This window comes from Schistocerca cancellata, chromosome 7 (assembly GCF_023864275.1).
Source record: "Schistocerca cancellata isolate TAMUIC-IGC-003103 chromosome 7, iqSchCanc2.1, whole genome shotgun sequence".
NCBI lineage: Eukaryota > Metazoa > Arthropoda > Insecta > Orthoptera > Acrididae > Schistocerca > Schistocerca cancellata.
Genome location: NC_064632.1, coordinates 251,352,835 through 251,371,354, shown reverse-complemented (window position 1 = coordinate 251,371,354; position 18,520 = coordinate 251,352,835). Strand labels below are relative to the sequence as shown.

Sequence of the window (18,520 nt, the reverse complement as noted above, 5' to 3'; positions counted from 1 at the left end):
CCCCTTGTAACTGAGTTTCCTGACTTTTCCTAAGAGTCGATAGGACAGAGAGTGGTGGCATGACTGACTCATTTCCCACTGACTGTTCTGTCCTGATGGAATGAACATCTGTCCTGATGGAATCAACATGTCGAGCGGTATTGTGCCCATTCACGTCGTCTACGAATATTGACACTTGCTTTCACTTCCCAGTTTCCTCTGTCTACACATTATTGGTCGAGCTTGTAATTATTTCTGGTCACTCTGCAGAGAACCTCGCAGTCTCTTACCCAATTGTTGCACTTATACAAGATTTTTCGAGCTTATCAGTTAAGATCTATTTTGGCAATTCCGGGTTCAGCCTTTTCAAATCATATAGGAGATCGTGTATCTGTGAGGTGCTATTTACAGTTTGTTGGTAACTTAAGGCCCACAGATATAACAATCATTTAAATCGCAAATTTTGTCTAGCTGTGGTTTGTAAACACAGATTTTATCGTCATAAATCAGTATGTGTGCACTAGACACAATATAATTTCTTTAAAATGTTATAGTAAAAGTAAAGCTGCCAGCAACCCAGAATTGGTTCGGAAAACCAGTGTGATTTCCAAGACATTCTCCTATTGCAAATCATTTCTTTCCCTTTCTGCCACCATCGAACTGGTCCATGCAGCCTGTAATAAAGAAGCATAGTCATTAACATACGCAAATTATTGAGAAGAATCTGTGAGAAACATGGTGTTGTCAGCTGCAGAATACCCACTTCAGAAATAAGCAAAAGAAATTGTAGGAGCATTAGTATTCTTCTTATATTAGACATACAGTGGACTGAACACATGAGTACATAAAATAATTTCCCTCGCTTCCCTAAACGTACCAGCTTGAAAACTCTCCACGAGGATAAAAATTAGTTAAGCAAAAAGGTGTGGATGTCCAAGCTGGCTTGACGAAATTCGTCCTGAGGGTATTTTTTTGTTCTCTCATATTAATAGTAGACGTGCTCTGAAGTATACTTGCTGTGGCTATCACAGACCTTTTTCTTCCGTAAGAGTAAGTATTTCGTTATAATTTCCCATTAGTCACCCTTGTAATTAACGCATTTACAAAACATTGCTAAAGATTACGGCAAGGAGCAGTATAATATCCCAACGCGGCGTACCTCACACTTCAAAAGTACACTACCAGAATAACGTGATTCCGCATTACAATTGCTTGTGACGGGATGCTGTGATTGGAACTTCGTTAAGGTCATTGTTGATATCGGTTCTCTTGCTATGTTGAAGAAGGCGAAATTATTGCTTAATTTAAGATAGCCATATTTCGTGTACAAGAGTATGCGAATCATGTAAAGCAGTATAATACATGTAAATTGAGCATGAAACACCGAGAATGAATACTCGAAATGGACAACACAGCTATCGAAATGCAAAAAAAAAAGCCTCTCGAAAATTTCATATTTTAATCCGTCAAGCATTACAGCGAAAAACTTCTTAATACTAGTCAACTGTTGTAACATAAGAATGTAATAAAAACATACACAGGTGATGAATTGATTGCTTTTCTGAGAAGTGCTTTGAGCAAAAAAGAAAAGAAGAAACAAACTCTACACCTTGTTTGCTTTCAGCAGTAGGGGTCTGTGAGGAGTAGTGTGCATTCTAGTACGAACTTTTTTTGTTTCTCATTACTGGTCATAATAGACGACTATGTAATAGCTAACTAGGTCATTCTGTATGTGTAACAAGTTCAGTAACGATAAACTGAAGTAGAACCAACGCAGTCGCTCTGCTTCTGCGTGCAACTCGTGTGCGTGGCTTTCCATTATTTTGCCCGTGCTGCTGTCTGTCTCGACACTGCAGGGGAGGACTGCAGCAGGCTGCCCTTCGCGACTCGTACGATCCTCCCCGCGGAGTGCGTGTCGGCGTGTGCGCGCATTATAAATAGCGGGAGGCTTGCAGCGGCGCCGTATTTAGAGCGGGATGTGATGTGCCACCGCGACGGCGGTGACGTAAGCCGCTGTCGGCGCAGCTGGCCGTGGCCACCCACGCCGGCCAAAGACCCCTTCCTCTCTGTGGCGCGTGCTTGATTCTGCGCTTAAGGCAATCGCAAGTTGTAGGCAGGTCACCGTGTAGTAAAGAGCTCGGTACGGCATCCGGACCTACCGAGCCTTAAGTGTTACGTTTGTATCAGTTCGCGGGATGTAGGTTGTGACATGCTAATCTGTAGTGTTGCCCCAAATCTAGGTTAGGTTGGAACACGACCTTGTGAAGCAATAGCGAACGCTTCATTTAATCCCATAGTTATTATTTTCTTCAGAATAACTATTTACTGCAGAATTTAACGCCGAGTATTGGGTTCAAGTAGAATTATTGGCAACAGATTCGCGTGACAAACGCAGAGCATACCATCTATAGAGACGCTTTTACTTCTGCCAGTCTGCAACACTTTGAAACGACTTGCAACGTCATTTATCGCACCAAACGTAGCACGTTCACTGCTTGCAGCTGAAGACGTCTACGTGCGTGAACAAGGAATTTGCAATAGCCGTTCTACTGAGAAGTGTAATTTGTTAAAACTACCCTCAAAATCGGGCACAGCGCACTTGGCTCCACCTGTTAAGCGCGATGTTAGTGTTATGTGTAAATTAACATAAAGAAGCTAGTGAGGAATATAGCTGACACTTCGACGTGACTGGTGGTTTGCTGTTCGTTCTTGTTCGTGAATACGTGCTGCGTGTGACCATACGTGGGGTTTTGATAACGTGTCGTTAAGTCTTGGTCATATGTATTCCCGTGCTCTGCCACTAGCCTTCCAGGCCCAAAAATTTGATCGAATCGAAAATTTTACTGTGCATTATGGAGCATGGCGTTGAGCAACATTGCCGCAGTATGAGAATCGTTTGCTACTTTGTCCTTGCGTCGTCGGCCCAGTGTGGGAATGTTTCTTGGTGGTTGCTACTGACGATTAGGTGACCGTGAGCGAGTAGTTTTTGCAAGCCGTGGGCCGACAGGACAAACGGGTTGCCAGTCCGACCTTGGCAGCGGCTGCGGCGCCGGGGGCAAGGCTGCGCCTTCCTGCCTCAGTGTGGCGGTCTGCCGGGCCGGCGCGCCGCCGCTAGCTCAGGCGGTCCGCGGGAAGAAAGAGAATATCCGACAGATGCAACGTTTTGATTCGTGTACTTCATTTCCGGCGTTACTGCGATGAAATATTCTTTGATACCTTAACTGCTTTGTCGTTGACATAAGAGACTTTCGTAACTTTAAGGGCGCTGAATCGTTCCAGATTATTGACTTACCTGGTCTTGAGAAATTATAAACAGAATTTAAATAAATTAAGAGGAAAGTAATTTGTAACGCATCAAAACTATAATTTTTCCAACACCATTGCCTTGTAGTTAAAATGGGTGTCGGTTTTGAGTAGTAGTCGGGACTTGCATCCGATATAGACTACCGTGGAGAGCTATGCTCGCTAGGTTAACAAGAGGACATTGTCCTTCGAAACCATGTTTCCTTCTCTGGTGGGATGAACTACCAGTATGTCGGATACCACTCACGATACGACTTAATGTAACATGTTTTTAAGGAGCGGTGGAGATAAGTGTTTAACGTCCCGTCGACAACGAGGTCATTTGACACGGAGCTAAAGCTCGGGTTAGGGAAGGATGGAGAAGAAAGTCGGCCGTGCCCTTTCAAAGGAACCATCCCGATATTTGTCTGAAACAATGTAGGGAAAACGCGGGAAACCAACATCTGGATGGCCGCACGCGTGTTTGAACCGTCATCCTCCCGAATGCCAGTCCAGTGTGCTAACCAAATCACCACTTTGCGCCATAAAATGTGTTCTATATTGTCAGTAAAATTCACCAACAGACGTGTGCTTTAAGATGTCATTTTATTTTATTGTGAAATCTACCAGTTTCGAATTCACGATATCCAGAGATATATGGCGCTCTACGACAAGTTCGTTTATTTGGATAGATGCGTATGGGGCACGAAGATGGAATAATGAAATGCAGAAACTGGTAGCCTTCACAATAAAATAAAATGTCTTAAAGTACACGGCTGTTGGTGAATTTTATTGACTTTCACAACAATTGCTTAACCAGCCGATGTCCCCTGTCATGATGGACCAACAGAGATAGTGTTTCATATGGTGTCATAAAAGCGACCCTCTACGTAGCTGGATACGTAAATACCATGCTATTTGGCAACGATAACTGTGTAAAGCTCATTTTAAAATGTCGAGTCACAGTGGAAGGTTTGGCTCCTAAATTTTGTTAAACTAGCCAGCCGTCCATAAACAGTAAGTAAATGGTCAGCCATCTGTGTAACACGCAGTGTCATTAAGGTGTTTTTCCAAACGATTTTAATACGCACGTACCTCTTTTTTTTTCTCTCCAAGATTGCCAGACTTCGTGAAGAAACATGCTAATGCGTGTTCTGCAGGGATCGTCTCAGAAGTTAACGATTAAGGGCGCTGATGACCACGCTGTTGAGCACCCTAAATCCATCAACAACAGAAGGGACTAGACGAATGGAAAATGGCGTTTGAAGGTTTCAGGCATGTAATGGACTTTGAAATAGGTTCGCGTGTTGAGTCTGGCGAAGGCCGACGCGGCTGCGACGGGAGCGCGGCCCCGCCCCGGCCGCGGCGTCTTCCTGGTGGGCGGTCGCCATGGCGACTGCATCCCGCCGGGTCGATGCGGCGCGTCTGCTGACCTTTCCGCGGTCGATGGCGCCCGCCTGGCTTTCACTCTCCCTCGCGTACTAGCGTACCACGCCCCGCCGTACTACGCGGGCACGTCAGCCGTACCCGCGTGGCCCCATACAGCTCTAGGGCACTCGAACCTGTGAAATTCTGCGGTAGTTTACACTGAACTATCGCTAATACGGGCCTCAGAAATCCGGCACGCTTTCAGGTTCTAGTCGTTCATCGTGAAATAACACCTACAATAATGAAATTTCGTCTGCAAAAATGTTGTTAGTTAATTATAATGCTCAATATTCCTGTACACTTTGAAATTGTGGCTTTCCTTACGGATCATTATCGTGGCTTCTAAAGGGAAACACGTTATGCCAGACCTCAAAACAGAAACTCGAAATTGGGTGTAAGCCGAACAGAGGTTCTTCGCAGAAAACCATTGTTGCTGACGACAGTGTTGGGCCTCGCGGGTTTAGCCGAGCGGTCTAGGGCGCTGCAGTCGTAGACTGTGCGGCTGGTACCGGCGGAGGTTCGAGTCCTCCCTCGGGCATGGGTGTGTGTTTGTCCTTGCTTTCAAATTAACGCTAGCTTTCTTCACAAGGCCGCTGTTCAATTTTCCGTTGATGACGAGAGTTAAGAGAAAACGGACTTGCATGTATATTCAAAATTACGGAAACCTATGCTGAAAAATCTGCACAGAATTTAAATGTAGTGAAAACAGAGAGGCAACCACTGCAAATCAATCTTCGCAATGAAAACTACAGTACTTTAACTTTTTTTATTCATCTGTCGGAATCATTGGTGCCCTTGCTTAATCCGTTTTAAACGCTTGCATTCAGTGAGCTGCGTCATTCACGGGTTCACAATTCACAGTCCATTGTTCCGCCTAAATTGTGTGCAAGGCAGTTACGCGGATGTGCAATGCGGCGGTTAGTAAGATCCGAGGTTACGGGCCAGCTGACGGGTGGGCGTGGTGTGAAGAGTAGAGTAGAGTAGAGCTGAGCTATTGCTGTCCGGGAAGTAACGGTGGCAGCTGGCAGAGCGCCGAAGCGGCGGGCGTGGGACGCGGGGTGGCGTGCGGCTGAGTCACAGCGCGCAACTGTTGTACGTAGACTGTCTCGACAATTTTCATCTTGCTTCCGGTGTAGGCAGTGTTAGTAGACTTCATAGAACCAAAAGTAGTTAACGTTCAATGTAGAACTCTTAAGCACTCGGTTTCACGTCCTAGTCTTTCTCATATGCAGTAGGAATGAGTAACAGTTGGAATCGGTCTACTCGTATTACAATCGAGGTGTAACAATTTATAGGGATATGAGTTAGAGCGGTCACATAGGTCCAGTCGTGGGTTAAACGAGTGGGAGACGTCATTTGATTGGTAGGCTACATCCCCTACGTGTCGCCGATTAGACATTATTACTGCGCGCACAGATACGTAGAAGCAGTCTTTCACCCGCGCTCCATGTGGGAATGAAACTGGAAAAAGCTGTAACTGGTACAATGGGAAGTAGCCTCAGCCACTTACTTCGTAGTGATTTCATAGTGTGGATAGACGCCATGAGAGAAGCGATTGCAGGTTAAGAACGAACTGGCACAAATACTCCCGTGAGCTACCTTTGGCAGCGAGCCCCAAAGGGAGGGAATAGTAAAAGTTATGAGGGTAAAGAATGAAAGTGAAATGTATTAATAGAGAACAGGATGTCAGGTAGTGTTCGCAGCAAAAGATTTTCGTATGTTGCTGTGCGTGATATGTACCGACTGTTTCAGTAATGGATTCGAAGAGGTCTCAGGATGTTCTCGAACTTAATATTGAGATAGTAAGAGACTAGCTGATGTCTACACATTGCAGCTAGTTTTGATCTAAATGTGTGTTGAAAAAGTCATGCGGAGGAATTTGTTGTACACCCCTCGTGTTGCCCCCCAAATCACTTTCTGGGTAGTCATGCTATTTCATAGCATCAGTTGCGGCATCTGATAAGTAAGACATAACATCCTGTGCCTTAATGTCATACCCATTACTTTGCTAAACTTTCGCCATGTTTATATTGTCAGTAGAATAACTTGATGTGGTCAAACCAGTGGATATTTTCTGAAGTGCAAGACATTTTTCGTGTAATATAGAGACTGATAGTAGGCGTCATAAAAAAATAGTGATGATGATCTGCGGGATTTCAGTCAACGGAAATTGCCTATGTACAAGAAATATGTATCATACATTGGATAGAATTCCCATACAAAAGGGTTTGGCACAAAATGCCGAACTCTGGAGAGATATTGCACGAATCGTTTTCTCAGCATGTTTACGTGAAAATGCATTTGGCTTTCAACTGTTCCTTACTCAAAACAATTTACCTCGCCTTCTTTACCGGAAGAAGCTGGAGAAATTTTGAACTCGTAAACAGTTTGAGCGACATTGGTTTTTTTCCCGTGCACCATTCACGAAAGGGACGGCTATGGGACAACGACAATGCTACCTATAATATCCTCCGCCCTACATCATACAGCGGTTTACGTAGGTGAATATGTGAACTGAACGTCTGTCCCTAATACATTTATTGTCATCCTGAATTCACCGCGTTCGGCGCACTACGAAGTAGGTAGGTTATTAGTGCTGAATGTCCTGCCTTCTGTCTTTTCATGTGGACATGACAGGCTAGTCAGTAACAGTCTAGAAGATGGCGTTTTAGTTTAGACTAGAACTAATTTGTTTTACATAGCCATCGAGTATTATTTTAGCACTTGTGGTGGTTTGGATTCAAGACGTAACGGTTGCCTTGGGGACCTGAAACCTGTTGTTTGTATACGAAACACACGTTGTCGGGAGGTTGTTCGTCTAGGAAAAAGATGACATCCCGATGAGGTAATAGTTTGGGTCTTCTGCATTTCAAAAATCTACGTTAAAAGCACGTTGACGGGTCGATCGGTTAACTGGCGACCTAAGTCCGTAAGCGTTCTTCGTATCGCGCGGAAATTTGTTTACACTGGTGATTAAATTCGCGCCGATTCACAGGCAGTTCGCGTACACGACTTGCTGTACACTTCGCACGATCCAAGCTTGCCATTGTAATGAGGCTTCTCCCCACGAAAATCCACGTCTGAGGAGAGCTACGAGATGCAAAGAATTATAACGAAGGGAAAGCTATGTCTCGCATATAGTTTGCAATGTGCATTACGGTAGTTAATTCATGTTGAGTATGGATAAGTTAATTCTGACGAGTTAATGTGAAAGTCACACTGGGATAACAAGCGCCAGGAAATTCATATTGTTAGTGAAAAGGGATTTGTTCTAACATTTCGCAAATTCTACTCATGTTTTGAGGACTTTTAAAGAGTAGTTTCTGGCCTCGTTAGTGAGCATTACTTCCAGTAGGATGCAGACTCAAGAATCATAATGTGTTCGTTACGTAGTTAGCACGCAGAACAAAGCCAAGAGGCATGGTCAACCAGCAGGTTGGCCCGCGAAAGCTGACAAAGGGCCGGTGGAGGCCTAAACAAAGAGCCGGCCTTGAGGCTGGGCTCGGGAGCTGGCCCGGGCAGGCGGGAACAAAGCGCGGAGAGGCTGGAGCCTGGAGCTGGAAGCCCGTGTCCTTGGGGGCGGGCGGGCCGCCGGCCGGCCGGCTGACCAACTGGCGACCAGCTGCTGCCGCGCCGTGCAGCACAGCGCCATCTGCCGCTCCAAACAAAGGAGTGCGGCTGCACCGCGCTTTCGCCATGTTTACAGGCGACACGTGTTGACGAAAACCAGAAACTGATTAACGAGTCAGACTTCCACCGTCGTGTTAACATTTTCTGCACGGTCGTACAGGGTGTTTCAAAAATGACCGGTATATTTGAAACGGCAATAAAAACTAAACGAGCAGCGATAGAAATACACCGTTTGTTGCAATATGCTTGGGACAACAGTACATTTTCAGGCGGACAAACTTTCGAAATTACAGTAGTTACAATTTTCAACAACAGATGGCGCTGCAAGTGATGTGAAAGATATAGAAGACAACGCAGTCTGTGGGTGCGCCATTCTGTACGTCGTCTTTCTGCTGTAAGCGTGTGCTGTTCACAACGTGCAAGTGTGCTGTAGACAACATGGTTTATTCCTTAGAACAGAGGATTTTTCTGCTGTTGGAATTCCACCGCCTAGAACACAGTGTTGTTGCAACAAGACGAAGTTTTCAACGGAGGTTTAATGTAACCAAAGGACCGAAAAACGATACAATAAAGGATCTGTTTGAAAAATTTCAGACTGGGAACGTGACGGATGATCGTGCTGGAAAGGTAGGGCGACCGCGTACGGCAACCACAGAGGGCAACGCGCAGCTAGTGCAGCAGGTGATCCAACAGCGGCCTCGGGTTTCCGTTCGCCGTGTTGCAGCTGCGGTCCAAATGACGCCAACGTCCACGTATCGTCTCATGCGCCAGAGTTTACACCTCTATCCATACAAAATTCAAACGTGGCAACCCCTCAGCGCCGCTACCATTGCTGCACGAGAGACATACGCTAACGATATAGTGCACAGGATTGATGACGGCGATATGCATGTGGGCAGCATTTGGTTTACTGGCGAAGCTTATTTTTACCTGGACGGCTTCGTCAATAAACAGAACTGGCGCATATGGGGAACCGAAAAGCCCCATGTTGCAGTCCCATCGTCCCTGCATCCTCAAAAAGTGATTGCTTAGGGCTATCCGAAACATACAGGAGGCGGCGTGGATTGGCCTCCCTATTCGCCAGACATGAACCCCTGTGACTTCTTTCTGTGGGGACACTTGAAAGACCAGGTGTACCGCCAGAAACAATTGAACAGCTGAAGCAGTACATCTCATCTGCATGTGAAGCCATTCCGCCAGACACGTTGTCAAAGGTTTCGGGTAATTTCATTCAGAGACTACGCCATATTATTGCTACGCATGGTGGATATGTGGAAAATATCGTACTATAGTGTTTCCCAGACCGCAGCGCCATCTGTTGTTGAAAATTGTAACTACTGTAATTTCGAAAGTTTGTCTGCCTGAAAATGTACTGTTGTCCCAAGCATATTGCAACAAACGGTGTATTTCTATCGCTGCTCGTTTAGTTTTTATTGCCGTTTCAAATATACCGGTCATTTTTGAAACACCCTGTATTTGCTTGCCTGATCAAATATAAGTTTACCGAACATCTTGTTTCACACGAATGGAGTCCGTAAATCAGCTTTTCTAATTAGTCAGCGCCGTGAACTTAGATTATCAATGCCCTCGTAAATTTTTTAGTAAAGTGAGTGTGCCTTATGAATTTCAGTGTACTCTTCAGAAACACGAGGATGAGGCAACCAAGAAAAGTTATTAAAACATGTTATCCTCACGAATTAATGATTGGTACATTATTGTATTTCAGTCTTTTGGAGGTAGTGGCTAGAAAACATAAGAATGTTTTGTCATCGGCCATTGACCGTAAAGAGAGGCTTCACGACATGAAGTGTGTGTGGCAGCTACCCTGGGTTATTGCCAAACGGTTCCATTTATTGAAATCGGCACGCAACACGTAATTTTTAAGTAAAGTAAATTACTTGCTAGTATGAACATAATTTCTTTCCCTTCAGTCCGTCCAAAATCTTGTCCACATTAACATAAATTTTATAAAGCGCTTAGCAATATGACAGTGTAAGCGCGTTTGCATGGCGCGAAAAAGTTTAAGATACTGAAATTTTCATTTACATCGACGTACAAAAACTCCTCAAGGCACACTACTGTGCGTAGTACTATTCCACTCACAAACAGTGCGAGGGAGAAATGACTGTTCGTGTAGGAAAAGAGCTGACATCCCGATGACATACATAGTGGTTTGGGTCTTCTCAAGTTTCAGAAGTCTACGTTAAAGGCGCACTAATGGATCGATCGGTGCGTTCTTTGTATCATTCGGAAATCTGTTACGCTGATGGTTAATATGCGCAACGATTCACAGGAAGATCGCTTGCACGACATGCTGGATACTTCTTCCGATCCAGGCTTGCCTTCGCATGAGCACACATTTCTCTTCTTTTGTGTTAGTGGTCGTTACGCGGAATATATGTTGGCAGAAGTAGAATCTTTCTGCAGTCAGCTTCATATGCCTGTTCTCTTAAATGTACTCGAAAAGAACGTCGCCTTATCTCCAGGGATTCCCATTTGAATTCCCGAAGCGTTTACGTTGTACTTCTGGAAATGAAATACGCTTTTGCAGAACTGATAGTGACACGCGTACACGACCAATCAGAAGCGGTATTGGGAAATGGGTTAACGAAAAAGCCTACGCAAACTTTGCTATTGTAGAATAAGAGGACGACATGAATTTGCTGTTAAGTCTGCAGCATGGGTTGGGTGCTAGCAAATAGGCCTTATGGTTTAAAAGTCAAGTGTATTTTATTTTAAATCAGTAAGAAACTTTTTTGTCACTTTTGGCCTGCGTATCATTGATTCCTGATATCATCCCTATTAAATTGCCAGCTGTTTCCACCGCGCTTGGGTAATGTTATGACGGAAAGTGCATTAACAGTTTTCTACAAATTATGTGTTTCCAGGCACATGTCTCTTTAATTGGTAGTAATTCTAGAGCTATATTTAATTTCACGCTGAATACCGAAAGAATTAACCTCTCACAATATCAGTATACCAGAACGTCTTTCATGTCAGTACGACGCTATTAGTTGGCTGCTAACCTAAGACATCCTGCAATCGCAAATAGCATTGTGAAGTTCTTTACCTGTGGTCACACAATCTGTTATTCGTCTTGGAATTGTCGGAATTTCTACATGGAACGTGTTTCATGCCGTGTTTAAAATAGGCTTTCAGCGTGCTGCTAATCAAGTCTCTTCTTGTTTCTTCAGTCGCGTAAGTTAAATTTGAGGGAGCTTGCCCAGTGTGTTTAAGTACTAAAGTGATGCGACCAATTCACGTCAGTTTTTCTTGTTCGCGCGTCAGTGGCGCTGGAGTTCAAGCGGTTTCAGTCAAGCAACAGAACCATTTTAAAATCAATGTACTCATGAATATCTCATTACACTGTTAATTGTATCAAATCCAGTTGTACTCTGCTAGAACTTGGTTCAAGCGTTGCGTCACTGTATAACCTGGATATAGGTCGTCAGTGAACGTCAAGAATTTTTGGTGTGATGAGACTGGCTGAAGGGTACAGTGGAGTGGAGTGTAGCGCCAAGTGGACCTTGGAAAACAAGAAGTCGGCATTTAACAGTATGTCGGGTGGTAGGTACTGTAAAGAAAAATAATTCGGTGCGCGTCCAGTCGACAAGTAGACTTGGGAACTCAAATCGCTCGCTCATTCATGGATGGTTCTCATACACAACATGTCGATTTGACCTTCGCATGTATGCAGGCACTAAAATACCGTAGGACCGTTCCGCAAGTGTTTGTTGTTGTTGCCGCCGCCGCATGAGATTGCTGGGTCACTTGCTTTCTCCTTAGTCGGACTGTACGGTAATTATCGTTTGACTGCGCTCCCTTATCGGCCGTTGTTGGGACCAGATAGCGTGTGCAGGGCCGGCCGGCCGGCCAGCTGCTGATAGTAAGCGTAGCAGGCCCATTGACTGCTCGGCCGTTGAATGGGCCGTTTGTGTCTGCCGCGCAGCCTCCCGCCACTTACGACCTTCCCTTACTTCCCTCCTCCCCCACTCCTACTCCCTCCTTGTCCTTCTCCTCCTCCTTGTGCCTTCAGCCGCTTGTCACCTGGCTGTTGGCTCCGTTTCTCGGAATCTTCGACACATTAATTATTGAACTGGATTTTACAGCGCAATTACTCCTCTTGATTTTTGCTTTGAACGTTAAGAGGAGCTAGTCAGGTTTATCTATTAAATGCAAATGAAGGCCTTCACAACCTGCGGCTTGGACGTGATTAAACAGTGATCCAGAAAGTATAGAATAAATTTATTTATTTCCGTCTTTGCTCTCAAAATTTTTAGGTCCTTACACTACCGGTTTCCGTCGGCAACGATCATCTTTAGATGTGCAGCAAAACATGAAAAACACACAAATGTAACTAGGGATTGTCTACATCTTAATCAAATAGCCCATCATGAAAAATACTACTGACGTACAAACTATACGTACTTGGTTTAAATCAGGCAACACACGTTTTAAAACTTGTCGCAATGTAATGAAACAATAGTGGCATCGTCAAAAGATAAACACAAAAATCAGCGTAGCATCGGCGCACATATTTAAAATATGGTGTATATATTTGGACACAGCGTTGGCGGAGTCATCTTGTTAACAGTGATACTGTTCACAACAAACTACTGTAGTAGCCACAGGATGTCTGTGTCGTAAACTCGTTTAGATGTCGCTACTGTAGCGTGCACACATCCGTGTACGGAATCCAGTAAAAATAATACAATAAGGTTTATAGTTGGCGTACCGGTGTGTAAGTTATTAGTTATAAAATGCAGTAAATTCAAAATACAACTAAAATTAAGATTATTAAAAAGCAAATAATTAAGTGACAGTTATTCGGTCATTAACTGAAACTGTTAATTTAAGGACCTAACAAATAAAGAAATTTTTTAACAAATGAATGCAGTTTTTATTCGTTTTACGTCTTAAGTTAGCGACAAATAATTTTCAGAGTCACTTCATTTTGGTCTTTATAGATTAAAAACAGTATTTCCTTAAAAATTGGCGTATGATTTGCGTAGTGCGCTATGCCTCTTGCTTACATTTTCTGCAAACTTCTGCTTTTCCTTCGTTGTCGGCGGAGATTGAAGTAGAAACAAACTTAGCTGCACACTGACTAGGGGCAATTTTTCGTCCTTTCTGAACTAACTTTTTCTTATACGGCATTGGTGTCACAGAGTTACCCAAAACTTTATTGACATTAAAAAATTCGGTGCTTCACGCAGTAATGTAAGTGGAGGTAAAAATTGACACGCATGCGTGAAATGACGTGGTCTTCATTGAAGCAAAAAAGTGCACGAAAGTTCAGTAAATTGCGCTTCATATGATAAAAAAGAAATTAATTTTAACAAAGTCGGATGTTCTTTTATAATAAATGCTCAGCATGTCGGCCGTCATTCATCAACACCACCTGTGATCGTGGGCCAGTGTTGCGAACAGCATAGTATTGGGTATAGTTAGAAATTGCCGTAGGATGTTGTCTCTAAAATCGCTAATGAGGTCGGACGATCGCGGTAGACTTGAGACTTCAAGTAACGCCACGGCAGTAGTTGCACGAATTGATATCTGAGGACCTGGAAGGCCAAGCAGCGCGGATATGGCGGCTTACCACACGATCCTACCCACACGATGTGCACGCTCCGTAACAGCCGTGCCTTCCCGCAGGTGTTATCAGCCACTCTAGGATGATCTGATTTCCTTCCTCACTACAGCTAATTTTATACATTTGTGATGCGGGGTCACTGGCGTGTTGCTGTCCGGCACCATATGTTGGTCAGTTAAAAACTTCACTAGTGAAGTGGTACTGTAAAACCTTTTTTCCGTAGTCGAAAGTATACTGAATAACCGAATAGGAGACTCGTAGGGAAACATTCTAGCGAAAATACGGACAACAAATGGGGAATTTCAGTGACACCAACGACTTTGGCGACGAGTGCATTGTTAAGGCCGGCGCGTGGGAACGAGCAGCACGGAAAGATGAAAGATGGTCGTGTGCTACTACCTTGAGCTTCCGTGGGAAGTGGTTGAATCACGATGAAACCGCGGTAGGCGACAAGTAAGGTATTTGACGTCCAGGCCGCTTCAAAGAATACGTAAGTCGGAGCCTCTTTAAAACTGGATAAGCGGCGATCTGTGGCGTTTCTGGTGTCAAGAGTGCAATGTTGGTGTAGGCAGAGGTGTTGCAGAGCGCATTGTTGTACGCACATTGTTGAATATGGGATTCCGCAAGAGATAACACATACGTGAATGTTCCCATGTTGACCCAAAGACATCGCTAGTTACAAATGTAATGAGAAAGGTTTTATCGAGATTGGGCTATAAATGAGTGGAGACCAGGTCCATCGTCGTGTCCGAATACGCCAGTGGTCGTCGGCCTGGCCCCTGTAGTGGGCGTTCAGTTTTCATGGTAGACTGTAGGGATTTTAAAAATATATGCATTAGATTTTCATAAAATTTTGACAAAGTGTTTCGTAAGGGGTTGTTGTTATATGCTTTAAACTGCTGTAACTCTGATTTATATAAATTTTATAAAATAAACGAACTTTCTTACTGACTACCCCCTGGGACCCGCCGTCGTCTTAAAGCGAAAGCTGGTCACGTGAAACAGCCCTACTTCCGCCTTGGCAGATGGAGATGCGGTCTTCCAGTAGGATAACTGCTTATACCACAAGACCAGAATCGTGGTACAGTTGTTTTAGGAACATGATAGTGAACTTTAACATTTATGTCCCGGGCACCAAATTTGTCTGATACGGACACGATGGGGCGCTAGCCATCTACGCGTAAACATGTGGTTTTACATAATTCCTGAAACCTACGAGGACTCGTAGAATCCATAGCACAAAGAATCGTTGCTTCATCGCAGCTCAAAGGAGGAACAACAACTAATAAACAGATGCTAAAAGTGTAAAGGCTTATCTGTTTATCTCCATTCATAGCTCGACATACTAAACTACTGATGTGGATTTCTTCTCGGATAAGCATGATGGTTTAGCGTGTAGTTTGTAAAATAAGCAACTAAGAGTGAGGCCGTGGCAACCTCTTATCGGTTAAAGATAAAATTCCTCCCATTCTTTGTCCATCAGCATACTGGTTCTGTGAATATAGAAAACTGTTTCCGGACACTTGGTTTGTCGTTACACCTACACCTGTTCCGTTCGTAAGCATTCTAAGAAACTGAAAAAGTACAGGTCTATTACTGTCTTATGTCGTTCCTACAAGACTCTTTGAAATATTAAAAACCTCCGAACTAGTAATTCCGCAGAGATGATAGAAGAAGGGTCCTGAGGTGGTGGAGAAGCTGTTGTGAAAATGCCTGATTAGTGCTGTTGTTACTTCGTAGGTATGAACTATTCTTATGGTCTCAGGGCTGTAGTAGATGGGAGTAAGCCTCCCTCAGTGGTGGCCTTTCTTTCTGTACACGAATTTGTACCTCGCTAACATCTTGAGAGTGTACAACGAATAAACGTTGTTATGTATGAGAAGAAAAAAACGTTAGTCCAAACTTTCCTGATACATATTGCTCTAATGTTTTTTTATTGAGTCCTCCCGCGAACAATCTACCCACTCCATTCCGCCAAGCAGTGACGCCCTGTATGAACGTTAAGCAGAGACCATAAAAGAAAAATGTGCTACACTTTGTCAGATACTCTAATGTAATTTTATGCCAATTCTGCTGCGGATATCTCGCAAACTTTGTGTTTAGCTCTTATCAGTGACAGCTTATACCTTTTATTAGTTAAACACTACCTAAATTCATCAGTTGGAGCCCTACAAGGTGAACCAGCTTTCCAGGAGCAGCAGTGGTCTTGGAGAGAAAACTGTAATAATCGCCCTTGTGGAAAGATAACTTCAGAGCAGCCACACGCAGCCGCCGTCTTTGCAGTGACTATCCACAGATTACTGATGTACCCATCGCGATATAGTGCTTCGTCGTTTCTTCCACTCGAAAACTGGAGATATTGGAACGGCATCCAACGCGTACTTAGATAAATCTTTCACGTCGCTTTAATCCAACGGCATCAACTTTTATTAATTTATATTCTGCGATCGGGTATTCTGCCAATAGACTGATTCGATTTTGGCAGTCAGTTGATTGCAAACCATCACTCATCAATCTTAGAACAAAGCTATTAGTGGAAGATATGACAGGTTCACATGAAGGTAGCAGCACACAATCATGCCTTAAATCGTAACCTTGGACTTCGGAATGTTTTATGCCCAGCTTCGCACATATCGTACAGTAAAAGCGTCATCAATCACTCGACCTCACCTCTCACTACATTTCCATCGGTTGTTTGTTAATTGTTGAGTGAGAGTTTCACTTTTCGAGGAGATGAGTGACGACAGATTATAATGATTTGATTTTGGGCAGTGTTAGAACGCACCCCACATATCGCGTTGCTGTGTGTGTGAATAAAGCATTCTTGGGTGGCACTCCAACTTGGGATGAGTTCACTGATATAGAACCGTGTGTCCATTGACCGAATATGTCGAATATTTATGTTTGCACAGGAGATCATTTCGAGACTGAATCGTCGAACAATCCAGCACCGCCATTTCGTTTATTTAAAGGCATGCGTAACTTGTAACGGTATTATCTGCACCAGTGGTATCGTATGTACGGAAATACTTAGTAGTTTGCAGTAACTCCTGTACTCTTTCTTTTCGTGTTTGCGTCTTTGTTTCCCGAACAGTTGAGATGAGTAGGCGAAGGTCAGCATGTGGAAAGTACCCTTGGTGCTCGGTGTGTCACTCCTCAACCCCACTCGATACCTCCCGATGTCTGCCATTTTCTGACTGGGCAGTTTCGCCGGGTGTCCTTCGGCAGCCACTGACGGCCCGCCGACAGCACGCGATGTGGCGTGCTCACTCCGACCTATATTCTGCAGTTTGTTGTGGCCCGAAACCCGCATCAGAATAGCACTTCTGTTCACTGCTGGCACGGGTTTCTTGTGATGCATAAAACATCGTAGGGCATTGTTAGGACGATTGCTACGCTTTCAGTAACATTGGATTGGTATCGTAATCGAGTGTGCTTATCCAAGTGATAGTTTTGAATGAAATATTTCCAGATAGTCACTCGTAGTATGGCTATATCTAATATCTATTGAGTACGATAAGTAACCGTGCTATTAATATTATAGGAGTAGCTTCCTGCCATTCCCCGTGGTTCCTTGTTCGAGGTTGCGCTATTTTGCAGAGGCTTCGCAGTCGAGGAGCTGCTAAGCAACCGTAACTACTGGATAAATTAGTCTACGTTGCTTTCTGACAAGGCTCATTACATTTCATACGGCGCATTAATGAGCTGTGTACAAATTTTTTATTACTAGGAGGTCGGATCCGAGTAGATAATTACGAGACTGGGTCCCTTGCCGGTGCGGTGTGTCGTGGCGTCGGCGAGACAGTGAGCAGCAGCAGGCGGCGCAGCGCGAGGTTTTTGCCGGCCAGAGGTGCTGCTATTTCCGTCCGTCCCCCGCGCATTTATTTTTGAAACGGCGCGGCGATGGCGGCGGGTCTGTGGCGGCGGCGCCGGCGCCGGCAATCGATTTCACGGTCGCCGCACACCCCTGCCACGCCGCGCGTCGGCGGCGGCTTTCTTCTTCCTTTTTTACGTTACTGGCCTCTCGTGTATAGGTCAATGCATCTCTGAAAAATGGGTCGGTCCGTCTGGAGTCGCCGAACTTGGGATGTACTCTCGTTTTTTTTTTTTTAGTACAGTTTGTCTACCAGCTCCATCGCTTATCGATTTGTCACTGTACGATGCTAAGACCCTACAGAAATTTATTTTAGCGCGCATTTGCGATGGTGAAAGCTGTACGCTGCGTAAATGCGGAGCACCAGTTTTCTGAAGAAAATTTATTTAATAAAGGTTTTCGAGAAGCCAAAGAACGCGAAGAACTTAAACGATGGAAAGAAAACATTGAGAGATCTTTAAATCTATCTCGAGAAATGAACCCATAACAAGATCTATCAATGAAGCTACATTATTTACCCGATCAAGTACAGACAGGGACATTAATGCACACGTTCGTTTGTGCAATCAACATCAATCACAACACTTGCCCGCAGAATCACCCGCCAAAAATCAAATATAATCTTAAGTGAAAAAACAGATTGTACAGAAGTATACAAACAGTTGATTCCGCCAGTCCATGTTGTAGGGAATAAAAAAAATATCGCGAATAAGACTAGCGGAGGGAAAAGAGCT

General features: G+C 44.2%; 1 protein-coding gene across 4 annotated transcripts in view; it reads left to right on the top strand.

Moving 5' to 3' along the window:
* The window catches only part of LOC126091909 (transcription factor AP-4), an 81,771-nt gene that overhangs the window by 24,421 nt on the left and 38,830 nt on the right, over window positions 1-18,520 (top strand). The window lies entirely within an intron of this gene.